The sequence below is a fragment of the Schistocerca serialis genome, chromosome 5 (assembly GCF_023864345.2).
Source record: "Schistocerca serialis cubense isolate TAMUIC-IGC-003099 chromosome 5, iqSchSeri2.2, whole genome shotgun sequence".
Lineage (NCBI taxonomy): Eukaryota > Metazoa > Arthropoda > Insecta > Orthoptera > Acrididae > Schistocerca > Schistocerca serialis.
The window spans coordinates 49,520,690-49,537,957 of NC_064642.1; the positions used below are offsets into that span (position 1 = coordinate 49,520,690).

Here is a 17,268-nt window from a genome sequence, read left to right on the forward strand (position 1 = left end):
AGACTCGAACTCGGGACCTTTGCCTCTCGCGGGCAAGTGCTCTACCAACTGAGCTACCGAAACATCCCCCAGGCTGTGGCTAAGCCATGTCTCCGCAATATCCTTTCTTTCAGGAGTGCTAGTTCTGCAAGGTTCGCAGGAGAGCTTCTGTAAAGTTTGGAAGGTAGGAGACGAGGTACTGGCAGAAGTAAAGCTGTGAGTACCGGGCGCGAGTCGTGCTTCGGTAGCTCAGTTGGTAGAGCACTTGCCCGCGGAAGGCAAAGGTCCCGAGTTCGAGTCTCGGTCGGGCACACAGTTTTAATCTGCCAGGAAGTTTCATATCAGCGCACACTCCGCTGCAGAGTGAAAATCTCGTTTTGGAAACATCCCCCAGACTGTGGCTAAGCCATGTCTCCGCCAATATCCTTTCTTTCAGGAGTGCTAGTTCTGCAAGGTTCGCAGGAGAGCTTCTGTAAAGTTTGGAAGGTAGGAGACGAGGTACTGGCAGAAGTAAAGCTGTGAGTAACGGGCGTGAGTCGTGCTTCGGTAGCTCAGTTGGTAGAGCACTTGCCCGCGAAAGGCAAAGGTCCCGACTTCGAGTCTCGGTCGGGCACACAGTTTTAATCTGCCAGGAAGTTTCATGTTCAACCTTATCAGTTATCCATCTCAACGTTGTGATTCCTTTGCTGTGCGATAGTGAACCCTATATTAGAAGAATTTCCCTTTCTTTTAGCAAAGAGGCAACGCGTTATATTAGAAAGATAATTCCATTGGCAGTATAGAGTGAAGTTGTCTGACGATATCTGCATGCGTCACGTATTTATACTCGAAAAATAGTGTTTTCTTTACTAGAGACGGAACTTGAATAAGGCCACTGCTAAGTCCTACAGTGTACATGTGTGACGCAAATAAGTGTAGCGTTGTCAGCGAATGAGCTTTGATATCGTGTGTGTGTGTGTGTGTGCGTGTGTGTGTGTGTGTTTGTATGTGTGCGTCGGTTTTTCAGAGAAAAGAATAAGAAAAGATTTTAACAACGGCAGAGAGCATGATGACGAGAACTGCACCCTGGCTGAAAAGCACTTCGCACCCAGACGTCCACTTTGCATGCCAAGACGACCGGAATCATCGCTCGCCTACGCTGCCCACAGTCAGGAAATAACAGGCCTAGCTTCATGGCGACGCCCCCCATTGTTTCCTCTCCTCCTCCTCCTTTGGTTTCTCGGAAAAAGCGCCACTTCTCACCTTCCGTCGGACATCCCCACTGCCTCGCTCCTTCCCCCCCCCCCCCCCCCGCCCCTTCCAGGCAGCCTCTTCCCCGTGTTACTCATTAGCATAAACGCACCTGAGTTCGCACCGTGGCCATACTTTCTAACTGCCGAGCGGCGCGGTGGGAAGCAAGGTGTCGCTGTGGAAGACCGTGTCATCCAATTATATTTCGTGATTAACATTGACACGTGCAGCGAGAGTTATTAATTTTTAGTGAGCTTATTAACGCTCTCGTGGCGTAATATCTTTCGGACTCAGTGCCAGTTTAATTGTTGTTGTGGGACGGAAAACGAGCATTAGGGTTCCAGAAACCTATTTAGTATCCGTAATAATACATCAGCGTAATTCCCAAAGGAGGAAGAAGGATGCGCACCGCTTGGGAGTGACAGGAACATCTGCTTTCCTTCCGGAAGGAGGACGTCAAAAGTCTGTTATGAACGCTTGTTAGATATACTTTTCTAGCGATCAGAAGCGCACGCGTGTCACAAAGCAACCAAACACGTGCTGACGAGTAGATTAAAGGAGACACATTAAAACTGCGGAAGGCACGGAACGGAATGTGAGATAATTTTGATTGCTAGGATGAAACATTATACAAGATGGCTGCAGAGATAGAGATAGAAGACAGTCGAGAGTCTGTTCGTGTACGTTTTTGACTTATTTTGGGGATAATTTTTTTCAGTCCGTATGGCTGAAATATAGATTATGTAGCATTTATTATTGGTTTTTCCGTCTTAAGCCTTACTGCAGTTAAAGAGTATTTTTCAACATACTCGTTTGCCTTTTATTTATAAAGTATGTTCTTTGATCAGTCTGAAAATATGGATACATAATATGCCTCTCCATTTTCGTATTTACGAATTAAAAACAGTATTTTTCATAAAAACGGCCTGCAATTGACTCACGCTATGTTTGGTACTGGGAGATGAAGAAGCTTGCACAGGATAGAGTAGCATGGAGAGCTGCATCAAACCAGTCTCAGGACTGAAGACCACAACAACAACAACACATGTTTGCCTCTTGTTTACATATTCTGCAAACCACTGCTTTTTCCTTAACTGTTAGCGCAGATTGAGTTTGAAAGAAACTTGGTTGCTCATTCACATTTGGCAATGCCTCTTCTTTTTAAATTAATATTTCGCCTTTTTAAATTACTGGAGCACTTAGTATAATATTAAATGTAGAAATATGACCACACCCTTACCTACGTTGCCTTGTCACTATCAATCGCAACCACCAGCTGCCCCTACCCCCCCCCCCCCCCCTCCTCCTGCACTCATACGACAAACGTCTGCTGAAGATCTAACGTATTCACAACCAACAACTCACCCCACCCTCCCGTCAACACACACACACACACACACGTTTGTGCAAGCACACACTCACCAGTTCGGGAGAAAATTGCATTCGCAGGGTTACCAGCAGAGACACCCTACAGACAAAACAAATGAATGAACACAAACACTGCGCTGAGTGCGGAACACGTGAAACTGCACTTCTACTTCTCTTGTGGTGTTTTGCAAAAGCGAGGTGAATTGGAAAAGACAGCAATGAAGTGTAAGAAAAAGATGGTTAAAAAAATAGGAGAAATATTGCTAAAACTGAATGTGCAACCAAGTTTCTTTCGATATGAACCTCACCTACGAACGAAAGCGAAAACAATGGTTGTAGAATATGTGTAAACAAGAGGCGAAAACAACCTTAATAAATTGTACACCAATTTTAGCAGGAAATATTGTTTTAATCTATAACTAATTAATCCATAATTAACAACAGGCATACTATGAATCTATGCTTCCAGAATGACCACAGAAGTTGATTTATAAATCTTCGCGGTAAATGATAACGCCAAACAGTTGCCGGATAAAGATTTATTAAAATCCTTGACCACGGTTTCGGTTTATCTAAATATACCTTCATCAGAAGTAAAATACAGTAGAATAACATCCTGCAGTGGAGACACATAAAACAATCGTGCCAAAGGCGTCGTCAGTAGTTAAAACATCATCTCCATTTGTACAACATGGCACGATTGTTTTATGTATCTTCACTGCAGGATGTGATTTTAGTATAATTTACTTCTCATGAAGGTATATTTAGATAAACCGAAACCGTGGTCAAGGATTTTAATAAATCTTTATCCTGCAACTGTTTGGCTGTTATCGTTTACCGTGAAGAATTTCAACAGTTGCTGTTCCAGCCATGTTTAAAATCTTGATTTATAAATAAAAGTGTTAGTAAAAAAATACTCTTTAACTGCAGTACGCTTAAAATGGACAAATAACAGCTACTGTGGAAGATGCCCCTACTAACAAACATAATAAATTGAATCCATCTGAAATGTGGTGCCACACATAAGTAAAAAAAGGAACAGATATAGTAGAGAATAAAGAGCTATACTAATGACTGTGGGAGGAAAGAGGACAATGGGAAAAAGTTGCCAGATGAAAGCGTTTATTAGTAGAATATCCGCAAAGATATCGACGAAGAGCCATTTTGGTACAGGGAGGAGCACAGAAAGAAAAAAAAGCAAAGACGGGTAAAGATTACGATATACGGAACTGTATGGCGACTATTTAAGTTATAGTAGATATAGAAACATAGTATAAGTTGGAAATTAAGAAACAACGTTGCAATATATGAAAATGTATAAGCAAAAGAAGACTGATATTTATTGGACACAGTTAACTCCTCAAGTATCTGTGTGAAAAGAAATTGACGATAAACTGGAGCTAAGAAGATTTAGAAATACTCTACATAAAAGGAGCAGAATCAGCTAAAAGATGGCCGCGCGGGATTAGCCGAGCGGTCTAAGGCGCTGCAATCACGGACTGTGCGGCTGGTCCCGGCGGAGGTTCGAGTCCTCCCTCGGGCATGGGTATGTGTGTTTGTCCTTAGGATAATTTAGGTTAAGTAGCGTGTAAGCTTAGGGACTGATGACCTTAGCAGTTAAGTCCCATAAGATTTTACACACATTAATCATTAAAAGCTAAAAGATGTTTTTAGAACGAAAGTATTAAACTGAGAAGTATTCCATGACCAGTAGTAAGAGAAGTTCTAAACGACCTGTTGAAGGAAAATGAGACATGGTGAAAAGTTGGAGGAATGTTGGAGGGAAAAGAGAGAGGAGGTTAGGAGTAACTGAAATTGTATGGTCGCTATTGGCCAAAACGGAAGGGGAAAAAAATCACCTTCCTTTTCTTCAAATTCTCCTTCTTCTTTCATTTCAAGAAGTGGGTGTTGATCTGGAACTCAAGAAACCTGTTGTCTCCATCTCTATATTGGTCATCCTATATCCCATCTTCCAGTTTAGTGCAAGAAGTGACCTCTGAAACCTCATATCAGCTGCTTCAGTTCTTCGTTCCTCTCCTTTTATTACTCCTAGAATGCTGATTTCGCTATCATAAGCAATTGCAGGGTTAGCCACCAAGACGTATAGTCTTAGTGTTATCTCTTTCCTCATATTTCTGCCAAGGCACATCCGTACACAACAATTAATAACGTTGTATTTCTGTGTATTTTAGGCCACATATTAATATAGTTTTGTATACTGATAGATCTGTCCCGAGATATTTAAACGAATTTACCTGTTCTGTTATCTTTTTGTTTAAGGCTATTTTTGCACTTATTGCATGTTTCCCTTCTATTCACTTGTGTTTTATTTACAGATACACTATAACCTCCAGATAATTTTGTAAAACGTTATTCAACTGAAACTGAAAAGCGTTTTGATTGTATGCTAGGAAACCTGGTCGTTTGCAAATAAAACAGTGTTCATAAATTAGTTTCATCGCAGGTCCACCTTCTTGGGGTTTTTGGAACAGCATTCTCCTAAAACTTGGTTGATACATATATCAAGAGAAATTGGTGAGAGACCATACCCTTGTTTTATTCCCGGGTTTATTGTGAACAACTCATCATTATTCTAATTTTAGTATAATTATACATTGATTTGATGGCATTCAACAAATTTAGTAGGACATGTAGCCAGTGAGCATTTAGTGCGGTTTCATTCTCCCTGCCGTACTGCAGGCCTTCTCACATTTTGGGAAGAGTAGAAACAGCGGCTTTTTAAACTCTCTTTTGTCTTCTGTCACTTTTTTAGAAGAAATGTTGCATAAGAACAGCAAGGAAGAGAGGAAGATTAGTGTTTGACATCCCGTTGACATCGAGGTCATTAGCAACGGAGGACAAGCTCGGATTTGGAAACAATGGAGAAGGAAATTGGCCGTGCCCTTTCAAAGGAACGATCCCGGCATTTGCCTTAAGCGATTTGCTTATTAAAATGAATGGCCTGTACAAAAAGAAAGATAGGTTGAATGCATAAGCTTACGAGTTATATCTTGTTTTAACTATAACTTTCAAAGAAATTTTTAATTTTCAAATTGATACTATCTGGAACGGCATCAACGACTGGTTGTACCCGACCGAGACTCGAACTCGGGACCTTTGCCTTTCGCGGGCAAGTGCTCTACCAACTGAGCTACCGAAGCACGACTCACGGCCGGTACTCACAGCTTTATTTCTGCCAGTACCTCGTCTCCTACCTTCCAAACTTTACAGAAGCTCTCCTGGAAACCTCCCCCAGGCTGTGGCTAAGCCATGTCTCCGCAGTATCCTTTCTTTCAGGAGTGCTAGTCCTGCAAGTTCGCTTCTGTAAAGCCCTCCTGCTTCTGTAAAGTTTTAAAACGGCTCAGACTACACTCGGATGTTGATGGACTCGATCCAGCGGAGTGCCTCGTGGGATGTTTGATTGAGCTTCTCGATGCCACCGGGGAAGCGTCTGATTGGACATTCATTCACAATGTGGCTCATTGTTTGGGTGTCGCCAGTCACACACACTGTCACTTGAAAAGCCCCACTTGTGCATGTTGCATTTGCACCCACCCTCTTCAGTCCTGTATCTGTTTAACTGCACCCAAACCTCCCTTGGTTGGCGAAAGCCTGGAACTGGAACTGTTGGATTGTCTACAAGTTCGCGGTTTCGGGTTCTTGTAGCTTGCCACTCACGTTTCCACTCTGCGTCCTGGTCGAATCCTGTGGATAGCATTTGGACTCTCATTTCATATGCTGGTCTTCTAGATTTGAGGCGTTTCCTGGGCAGTGAAAGCAAATCGTCATGAAGAGGGATCGAGTTGTTTTCAGAAACTTGCTGACAGAGGTTGTAAAGAGCAGCCTTTCGACGGAGGTCTGGTGGATCATTTTCCCGTGACCATCGATGATTATTGGGTGTGTCGTTTATTCCCTGTTGTGAAAACTGGACTGAATAGTTGGATGGAAGCAAATAACTATTCTCAACTACCCAGTGACAGAATTTAGGTCGTTGGGCATCGTCACCAACGTGGAGACTTCGGACACGCTGTATGTGAAATGGATATAGGTTTTCCGCATGTAGTGTTTCACACACACGTGTCTGTGGGACATTCATACGCAGGGACATTCTTCGTATGCTCGTACTGCGACTTCGCTGAACATTTGCGATAATTTCTTCCTGTTCTTGCAAAGTTTGTTGACGTGCACGCTCGGACGAAAAATGTCCACTAGGAAGAGTGCTTGTTGAACGTAAAGCGATAAACGCTTTGATAAACGACCTGCGATTAGGTAATCGTCGAGTCGGAAAGCACCTGTGGTATTCTTCTCTTACAGCGGTAGCACTACCGTCACAGAAGCCGTAAACATACACCATATCTGCCCACTCCCCATTACTGTGCACGTGTGGTATTGTTCGCAGCGCTCGTACGAACACAGTTAACACCATACACTACACAGCTAACCGGTCAGTCGCCGGTACACTACACAATGCGGCTTATACGACATAACTGCGCAAACAACGGGTGATTGTACTACGTACGTCACATGACCATAATACGTGGCAGGTTGCATAGCGTAAACACGGCATGTACCCGTGCATTGTTTGCAAGAAAGTCTCATTACGGTCCAGTTGTATTGCGTATATGTTCACGTTGTGAATATCAGTTTTGCAGAATTGAAGTTCCTTTCAATACCCATAGCTCCCTAACGAAGCATTTGCGGACCTATGTTCATACAACATTTTTTTTGTTCAGAATTAGTTATACTATCACTGTCTAAAATATTGACCTTTCCTCCCCAAACACCCTGTATAGGCGCATATATATATATATATATATATATATATATATATATATATATATATATATGATATTTACAGAAAGAAAGAACCAGGGAAATCTCACTGACATTGAGCGATAGATGCAGATGTAACTGTGTGAACTAAATTACTCGGCGAGGAGCCATTATAGACATAGGGGACGATCATCCATGAAACATCCGTGAACAATATGTGGATTGTTTCCTAGCAACGGCGTGAACGGCAAGCTACAGATATATTATTGTTGGCGAATTTTCCCTAAAAGGAAATCGTTAAGCTTATGACTTTGAAGGCTTGTTCTTCTTGTCCTTCCAGTACTCCTTCATTCTCTTGGAGAGGGCCTCTTTTCTCTCCTCAGACCATTCTTGTTTGGTCCGCTGTTTTAGCGCTTCTAACTTTACTTCCCAATTGTCTATGTGTTTTCGGAAGGTGCTTCTGTCTGTGTTGTTTGTGGTGCCAATTGCTTGTAGGTCTTTTCGGACTCCTTCCATCCAGGGTGTCGAGACTTTAAGTATCTTGATGTGTTCTAGAATTTTCTTGGTGAGTCTTGTTTCAGGGAGTCTATCTAAATGTCCGTAGAATTTAAGGCGCCTTTTTCTCATATCGTTCTCGATGTTCGAATATGCTTCTACTGTTGAGTTCTTCTGTAGTCTGTAGCCATCTGGTGTGGGTCTTCCTCCTAAAATTTTCCTCATGATTTTGCGTTCTTCTTTTTTGATTTCTTCAATTTTGATTTTCCTGTTGAGTGCTAGTGTTTCGCTGGCATACAGTACGGCGGGTTTGATCACTGTGTTATAGTGTCTGATCTTGGTGTTTCTGGAAATGCATTGTTTGTTGTAGACGTTTCGTACCATGCCTAGTGATTTCCGTGTCTTCTGTTGTCTGTCTTCGTAAGCCAGTTTCTCTGTTCCGGTCGGTTCGATGATTTCGCCTAGGTATCTGAAGTGTGTGACCCCTTTAATTTTGCCGTACTTGGTTGTGATGTCGACGCCTTATCTTGTTAGGACTTGCGTTTTTTCAAAAGAGATTTGTAGGCCGACTTTCTCGGCGCATTCTTTCAGGATATCGATCTGTGTTTTTGCTGATGTTGGGTCATAGGTCAGTATCGCTAGGTCGTCTGCGAATGCTAGGTAAGGGATTTCCAGTCTTTCCCTTCCTTATGTGACTGGTCTCCAGGTGTTTTGTCTCCTGACTTCAGCTTCCCATTCGCTCATTACTTTGTCCAGGACGATGTTGAACAATAGCGGGGATAGTCCATCTCCTTGTCTTAGGCCAGTGTGGATTTCAAAGGGGTCCGAGATTTCGCCCATGAATTTGACTTTGGATTTTGTATTGGTTAGTGTCTGTTCGATTAGTCTTAGGGTCTTTTGGTCTAGGCCTTTTTCTCTGAGGATTTGGATGAGGGACTTTCTGTCGATCGAGTCGTAAGCCTTTTTGAAGTCGACGAAAGTGCAGATGATTTTTTTGGGGCTTGTCATGTGGGATTTTATGATTGATTTCAGGTTGAAGATTTGTTCGAGGCAGGCTCTGTTGGGTCTGAAACCCGCTTGGTATTCCGAGATGGCGGGTTCCAGTTGTCCTTGCGTTCTGGTGAGAAGGCAGGTTGATAGAATTTTGTAGATGACCGGTAGCAGGGAAATTCCTCTATAATTGTTTGTGTCTGTCCTGTCACCTTTCTTGTGTAGCGGGTGAATGAGTACGGTCTTCCAGTCGTCAGGTATGATTTCGGTTGTTCAGGTGTTCTGTATGATTTGTGTGATTTCGTTTAGCGAGTTTGGTCCTAGGTTCTTCAGCAGTTCTGCCGTTATTCCGTCTTCACCGGCTGCCTTGTTGTTTTTCAGTTTCTTTATGCAGTGGAGGATTTCTTCTTTTGTTGGTGATGGTGAGTCTTCCGGTGCGTTGGCCGGTTCTCGGGGTTCGAAGGTTGAGTTAGGTTCCGGGCAATTTAGTAATTTTGAAAAGTACTTCGTGAGCTCTTCACAGTTTTCTTTGTTGGTAAGTGCCAGTTTTCCGTCTTCTTTTCTGAAGCAGAGGTTCTGTGGTGAGTATCCTTTGACTTGGTTGGCGAACGTCCTGTAGAAATCCCGTGTGTTGAAATTTCTGAAGTCTTCTTCGATGTAGTTTAGCTGATCGTTTATGTATTTGCGTTTCTCTTGTCTTATTGTTTTCGATGTTTGTCTTCGAATTTCATAGAAGTTGTCCTGTGTTTCTTGTGTTTTGTTGCTGTTGTAGTTTGTGAAAGCTGTTCTTCGATTTTGTAGGGCGATTTCGCAGGTAGTGTTCCACCAAGGGTGCCTGGGTATATATATGCGCTCAGTTTAAGTCCCAGTTTTTGTGTCCATCACGTTGTCACTGAAGAAAGATCAGCATTCCTCCGGACGGTATCACAGTATTCATACACTGGTAGAAAAAAAAATTAATATAGGGTAATAAAATTTCGGGAATACACTTGTCTAGGTAACATATTTACGTCATAAACATTGCAAGATAAACCATTCCAAATGTGAAATGCTGGTACATTAATAACGGTTGTAACTGGCATTCTGATGAATGCAAGCATTGTGTTGTACAAGTGCCGGATGTCAGGGTGTGTGATGGAATTACATGCCTATTGCAAAAAATGGTCCAAATGGCTCTAAGCACTATGGGACTTTACATCTGAGGTAATCAGTCCCCTAGAACTTAGAACTACTTAAACCTAACTAACCTAAGGACATCACACACATCCATTCCCGAGGCAGGATTCGAATTTGCGACCGTAGCAGAAGCGCGGTTCCGGACTGAAGCGCCTAGAACCGGTCGGTCACATCGACCGCCTTGGTCTTGAAAACGACGTTTTTGTAGCCTTAAAGGCATTCTTGACTAACATCAGCTCATCACGTACAATCTCAAAGGTAATTAACGCTCACGACAATTACAGTGTGTACTTAAAGCAAATCTTATTTGCACGTACACGATAAAATCATCTTTCAGGTATAGAAATACGCCTACCAACTTTAGTTTATGTCAGACAACTCTTTCTTGGTGTTGCGATTTTTGTTCCGCCAGTGTATTTCGGCACATATATGATATTTACAGAAAGAAAGAACCAGCGAAATCTCACTGACATTGAGCGATAGATGCAGATGTAACTGTGTAAACTAAATTACTCGGCGAGGAGCCATTATAGACATAGGGGACGATCACCCATGAAACATCCGTGAACAATATGTGGACTGTTTCCCAGCAACGGCGTGAACGGCAAGCTACAGCTGTGCTGAATCGCACGGTTCTGCAGCTGGACGGCTGACACGAGCGCGGTACACTTACAGTGCCTTTGCATCGCACGACCTGAATTGTCACGACAACCCTGCCGTTCTGTATGTTCCGGTAAGTTTTGAGCTCCATGAGTTACTGCAAGAACCTTAGAGTAAATATCTCTGGAGTGAGCATTGCGTTCTGTGCGTGTTGTCAACATAAAGCCAGGATTGTCACGTGTTTTCGGGACTTCGCTGTGCGTGTGTGCTTTCCTCAGAGTTTGAAGTTTATAATATTAAGAGTTTTTGTTGTGTTTTCACCGTTAGTTTGATAGTGTAATAGCGATGGTGAATTACTGTTGTTGTTACGGATGCAAAGAAAAATATGTGAAAGGAGGGATAGTAACTTTTCGTGGGTACTATGTTTAAAAATTTCGAGACGCATTATAACTAAGGCTTGATTCTGTAGACCTATTTTTCTACGATTTTATGACTATATAATAGATATTACGGCTCGTACAAAAGCTTACAAACAATCGCTTCGTCTCGTAAATTTTCTAGTGGAACGGGAAAGGGAATGGTTAGTTGTTTCAGCAAATACTATCCTCCATGCATTTATCAGTGACTTGTCGATTATGTGTGTAGATTTGAAAGACGGGAGACAGATAAATTCAATCGAGTGGGAGTCTGTAATTGTTTCCGTATAATATGTGTGTCCAAACGTTTTTGTTTACTATAAAGTTACAGTAGGAGCCCATGTTAAGTGTGTCTAGGACATTGATTATGTGTGATTTATATTTTAGTTTCCTGAAGGATGAACAACGAGTAAAGATGTGGGTCCAGAAAATAAGGAGGAGTAATTTTGTCCCCACAAAATATTCCAAAGTATGTTCAAAGCACTTTGAAGAGGAATATTTAGGAAGAGAAAAATTTGGACGTGTGTGGCTGCAGGTAGATGCTATACCAACTATTTTTAATTTTTCATAGCACCTACTGCCAATTTCTGCATTCAGCTTAAATACATGTTCTGCACAAATCAAATAAAAAACACAATAGTGTAGCTAATCAAAGTACACATTCATCTTCTTTGGTGTATTTTCCGTTCAACTTATTCTCTTCACCATTTGATTAAGAAGCGTAAAACATTAGTAAACATGTTGCCAAACTCTTTCATTTGTGTCACTTTCCACTTCCCTTAATGGTGTTATATAAGTTGACTGTTACATGACCAACTGTATTTGCTTTACAGTGCATTGATTCTCCGATCGCGTTTTCCCCCCTTCTTACTGAGTCTACTATTTATTTAGTAAACTGGGAGCAAGAACGTAAAATGCGTTAAATAAACACTTCAAAGTGTCACCAGTAAGAAAAATTGTGGTTTAGGTTGAAAAACGACAAAATAAATACGCAGAAATACCAGAAAATAAGTACGAATTAGCAGGGATATAATCGCTAATGTGAGGCAAATTCGGTGTTTTTCGGACACTTACAAAAGTACTAGCGTACTGTCAAGTCGTTTTGCAAGACTATCACTGCAAAAATGTACGTCAGGCTCTGTCATACTATACAGTGCCGTATCATACCGAAAACTACCAACTGTGACACCTATCGCAAAGAAGCAGAATGTAATATCACTTACCCTTAAAATATACGTGGCTGGTTTATTCCCGGTATCAAATGGATACTGTTAAAATGTTTGCGCAACATATATAAATAATCCACGACACGTACGAAAAAAATCCGTCTGTACTAAGGATGTAGCGACATTCGAAATATACAGAGCGCTATACGGACAAGCACACGACGTCCCGAGAACACGTGACCAGGCCGGCAATGTATGTTGACAACACAAAATCTGTTCTGCGCATGTGAATGCTCACTCCAGAGATATTTGCTCTATGGCGAGAACACACGTCGCGGACGCAACGGTCTGCAGAATGTGTTACCTTATTGCGGCGTCCGAAAAGGTGCCAGTCGGTGGTCGGGCTCAGCTCGTGGTCATCGGCTTCAGCCGGCACCTGCGTGTCCTGCAGAGTCTCACTTAACATTCACGTGGCGGTCCTTAGCTCCGGCCTACGTGACAGGCCGGCCCGCCCGGCCACAATACGGAGTCATGTCGGCTCGCAGGTGGGGCCCAATTTCTTCTTTATTGCACTTAATAAGCCGGCAGCTGCCGCGAACAACACCAATTATTGGCGCTGTCAACGCCGCGGTGCCCGGCAGGGCACTATTTCCTTCGGAGCACCTGATACTAATAATATATAGAACCGTAAACAATTTCTCCTACTACGAACATGAATTTTGGTAACGACTGGGAGCTGGCTGTGGATGCAGTTATGCGCGCCGTATATTTAGTCTGTGACACATTGCTTAAGACATTCTTTTCACACATACTTAAAAGTGGACATGGCCACTGTCAGTGGTCTCCATGGAGTTTTATTTCGTTAAAAAATAAATATAGAGAATGTTAAATTAACACGTAGCCTTCAAGCACACGCTGAAATAACATTAAAAATTTTGTAATTAATTTCCAATATGTGTATACACTACTGGCCATTAAAATTGCTACACGAAGAAGAAATGCAGATGATAAAAGGGTATTCATTGGACAAATATATATTGTACTAGAACTGACATGTGATTACATTTTCACGCAATTTGGGTGCATAGTGCTGAGAAATCAGTACCCAGAACAATCACCTCTGGCCGTAATAACGGCCGTGATACGACTGGGCATTGAGTCAAACAGAGCTTGGATGGCGTGTACAGGTACAGCTGCCTATGCAGCTTCAACACGATACCACAGTTCATCAAGAGCAGTGACTGGCGTATTGTGACGAGCCAGTTGTTCGGCCACCATTGACCAGCCGTTTTCAATTGGTGAGAGATCTGGAGAATGTGCCGGCCAGGGCAGCAGTAGAACATTTTCTGTATCCAGAAAGGCCAGTACAGGACCTGCAACATGCGCTCGTGCATTATCCTGCTGATATGTAGGGTTTCGCAGGGATCGAATGAAGGGTAGAGCCACGGGTCGTAATACATCTGAAATGTAACGTCCACTGTTGAAAGTCCCGTCAATGCGAACAAGAGGTGACGGAGACGTGTAACCAGTGGCACCCCATACCATCATGCCGGGTGATACGCCAGTATGGCGATGGCGAATACACGCTTCCAATGTGCGTTCACCGCGATGTCGCCAAACACGGATGCGACCATCATGATGCTGTAAACAGAACCTGGATGCATCCGAAAAATTGACGTTTTGCCATTCGTGCACTCAGGTTCGTTTATTACTTTATCTCTCTCACTCATCAGTAAGTTATTATGCCTTTGTTTGTTTCTTTTTAAATGACTTCTCTCACAGATTTGATTTTGTTCTTTGCACTGTAAAAACAAATCCGTCAACAAAGGACCAGTTCCCAGAATGGAAGGACTAAACTTTCGCAAAAGTCCAGGTCAGACGGCCAGAAGGTTTTTTTTATACTTCTAATTTTAATCGGACAATGTATACCAATGCAAATTCTGATAATTAGAGCTCTGACGTAAGTAATGATGCAAATAACAAACAATATCGTGTTTCAATACATTTGCTTCAGCGTGGAGTAATGAGTTCTATACTATCCATGCGTTGATTTATTAATTTCATTATGCTGGTATTGTTTTTAGATGATACCATATTTGTGGCAACAAACCAAGATGGCAATGAACCATCATGCACGCTACAAAATGTAATTTTTGAGGCTGCATGCGAATAATTTATGGATATCTGTGATTAAGATAATTACGGAACTGTGAAGGTTATTACTCACTATATAGCACTAGACGATCGCTATAGCTTTGTAATACACTGCAAGGAGCGTCAAATAGACGATCTGAATTCTAATGATATATTATATATGACATGGTATGTTATATAATGTTATTATGTATTATTCAGTTGATGCAACTGTCTGATGAAATAATTCTCAATCGGCACAGAACAAACGAAAATCATGCCTTATAAAACCAAGACATGTGAAAATCCATTTAATATTACTGTTTTCTGTTTTCCACATACCATTCCCATAAATTTTTAGATGATGTCTTTTGCGGTTTTGGCTGCAATATAAATCATTATAAAAGCTCCGGGTCTGTATCACAAGAAGTTTCCCTTAAATATATACTCGTCAGTCACTAATTTGAGGCAGTTTTCCTCACAACCAACAGAAATGATCTTGCAGCCACCGCGTTTACTGGTTCGTTTGAGAAATTCTTTAACTCTTATTCGAAGTAGGAAGGAAGAAATGATAACAGTTAATCTTTCTGTAGATTCCATAGTCATTAGAGGCACAGCACTAGCTCAACTGGACAAAACGAGAGGAAGGAATTGGCGACGACTTCGTTCAAGTAGCGATGCTACCCGTCTCTCGCGTGGTTTAAGAAAATCACCAAACATGTAATTCGAAATGACCGGGCAGCGATCTAAAACTTATTCATTCAACACAGGTGTATGCGTGTGTGTGTGTGTGTTTTGTTTTTATTATTATGTACTATTTCCTCTGTTGTGTTATTCCGTCAGGATGTTTTACGACACAGCCCTGTGTATTTTCTTAAGCTGACTGAATCGCTACACATTATAGCAGTGAAGTGACCCCTTAAGTAATTACATTATCTCGAACAGTAGTTCCGCCTCGTCCGTTATAATCAGCAAGTTTTCAGGCATTACAACAGTCTAGTTATTACGTTTATATCTCCAGGGAGAATCGAAAAAAATTATCACAATTGTTGAATCGGGCACAAGGAACGCAACTTACTTCATTTAACCACTAGGGACTCGAAGTCAAATTTGCATGATAAGTGGATGCTAATAATTTTCGTTGAATTGTTCATAATACATCCATTGCAATCTTTATGCCTACTCATTCTTAGAGACTGTGTATAATGTGTGATGCAACAGGTTGCATACGACATAAAATTACGATCGAAGAACAATTATTTGACGTTTTGACGTGAATCTTAACAAACTTTGCTATACTGAGTACATTTTTGCTCTTGAAGTACACTATAGGCTATTTACCGTAGTTTATATTTCCAGCTGACAAATGTTACTTCCTTTATTTCATTAACGTAATAGAAATTTCTTTTCATAATGAATAGAGGGCAATATTGTTGAATGCTGTCTCATTACAGATATTTATTGAGGGAAAAAGTCTCCTGCTCATTAATCTCTTTTTTACACCAGCCATTTTTTGCACGAGCACAGCACGTTTATAGCTTTTGGACAATTGTGGTAGTGGCTCATCTGATTTTCTCTTCGATAGCTTACTGTCTTTTCGTTTCTCACGTTTGTGTTTCTAAGTTTCGACGTCCTCAAAGACGGTGTTTCTTATTCCATATACACCACTAGCTGTATCCGGCCACGGTTTGCTCTGTCTCACTCTTCTTAAATGGAAAAGAAATAAAAGAGGAAACACGAAGTTCTAATATGTATGGAACTTGGATGTAAGTCCCAATCTCCATAACCCTCTCCCCCGTTCTTCGTCCTCCCCCTTCCCCCCAGTCACCGTCAAACAAGTCCTCCCCCTCTCCCTGTCCATCTTCTCTCTCTCCGTCTCTTCCTGCTCTCTCTCTCTCTCTCTCTCTCTCTCTCTCTGTGTGTGTCCAACTCCTGCTCTCCGTTTTCTATGTCCTTTTTCTCCCGCCTATCCGTCCATCTTTTCTTCCCCCCTCTCTCTCACCTTGAGCCCTGTTTTAAGTTCCAGCAAATGAAGATTCTGTTGTAGTATTCTAATGATAAACCAATAAGCCCTAAACACAACTTTCCATTTGCTAACTACAATCTATATGTTGAAACGCGTACGTCCCATATGTATCAGCGATGGCGAGGCATGACAGAATCTCTGACCAGAGAGTTATTTATCGTTGCTAGTCTGCGCTTGACCGCGCGAGAGTTCTGTTGTTAGTTGCACTCACTCAGTGCTAGTAGCGCGCGCGAGACAGTAGTCGTGTGTGAGGAGTCGGCGGGCGTCGACATGGGTCTCTGGTCACGATTCAGGACGAGGTATATTGTTATCAAAGGTAATGAAGCAGCATTGCGCTCAGCCAATAACATCTGTTAATTGTGATTAATTTGTTCAAGAAATGCCCCAATAATAATTTTGTTTTCAAAGCAATCGTTTTTAAGAAAAGAATCATTCCAATTGAAACAATATTTCCTATGCTTTTCCTCCCAGAATCAATTTATCAGATTAATTATTGCACAGGGCCTAAGGTCAGCGATGCTGCCCTATTATTGTGGGTTTAATGACTAAATTTCATTTCTCAATTTTTGTGTCGAGTTTACATTTGGGTCATTATTATTCTATAAATTTTGTGGGGACCAAATATTTGGCTCGTTTTCATTATCATAGACTTTTCTTTTATTTTCACGGGGAGGTTACAATGTGTCTAAACGTTTATTACAGTAACGTACAGAAATTAGAAGTAAATCGGAAAGGTACAATTTGGGATTTTTTCCAACAATGTTTTTCCTTTCTGTATTACATATATACATTTATATATTATGTGTATTAAAATATGCATATATTAAAGAATGAGGCACCTAAAAAAACACCAGCATTAAAATTCAACGTAGTGTCAAAATTGCAAAGCAATCGGTTAAGAACTTTTGCAGATTAA

General features: G+C 41.6%; 1 non-coding gene across 1 annotated transcript; it reads left to right on the forward strand.

Moving 5' to 3' along the window:
- Window positions 1–216: 216 nt before the first annotated feature.
- Trnap-cgg (transfer RNA proline (anticodon CGG)) lies at window positions 217–291 on the forward strand. Its single transcript has one exon. It is a non-coding gene; the product is annotated as a tRNA-Pro (tRNA).
- Window positions 292–17,268: the final 16,977 nt, after the last annotated feature.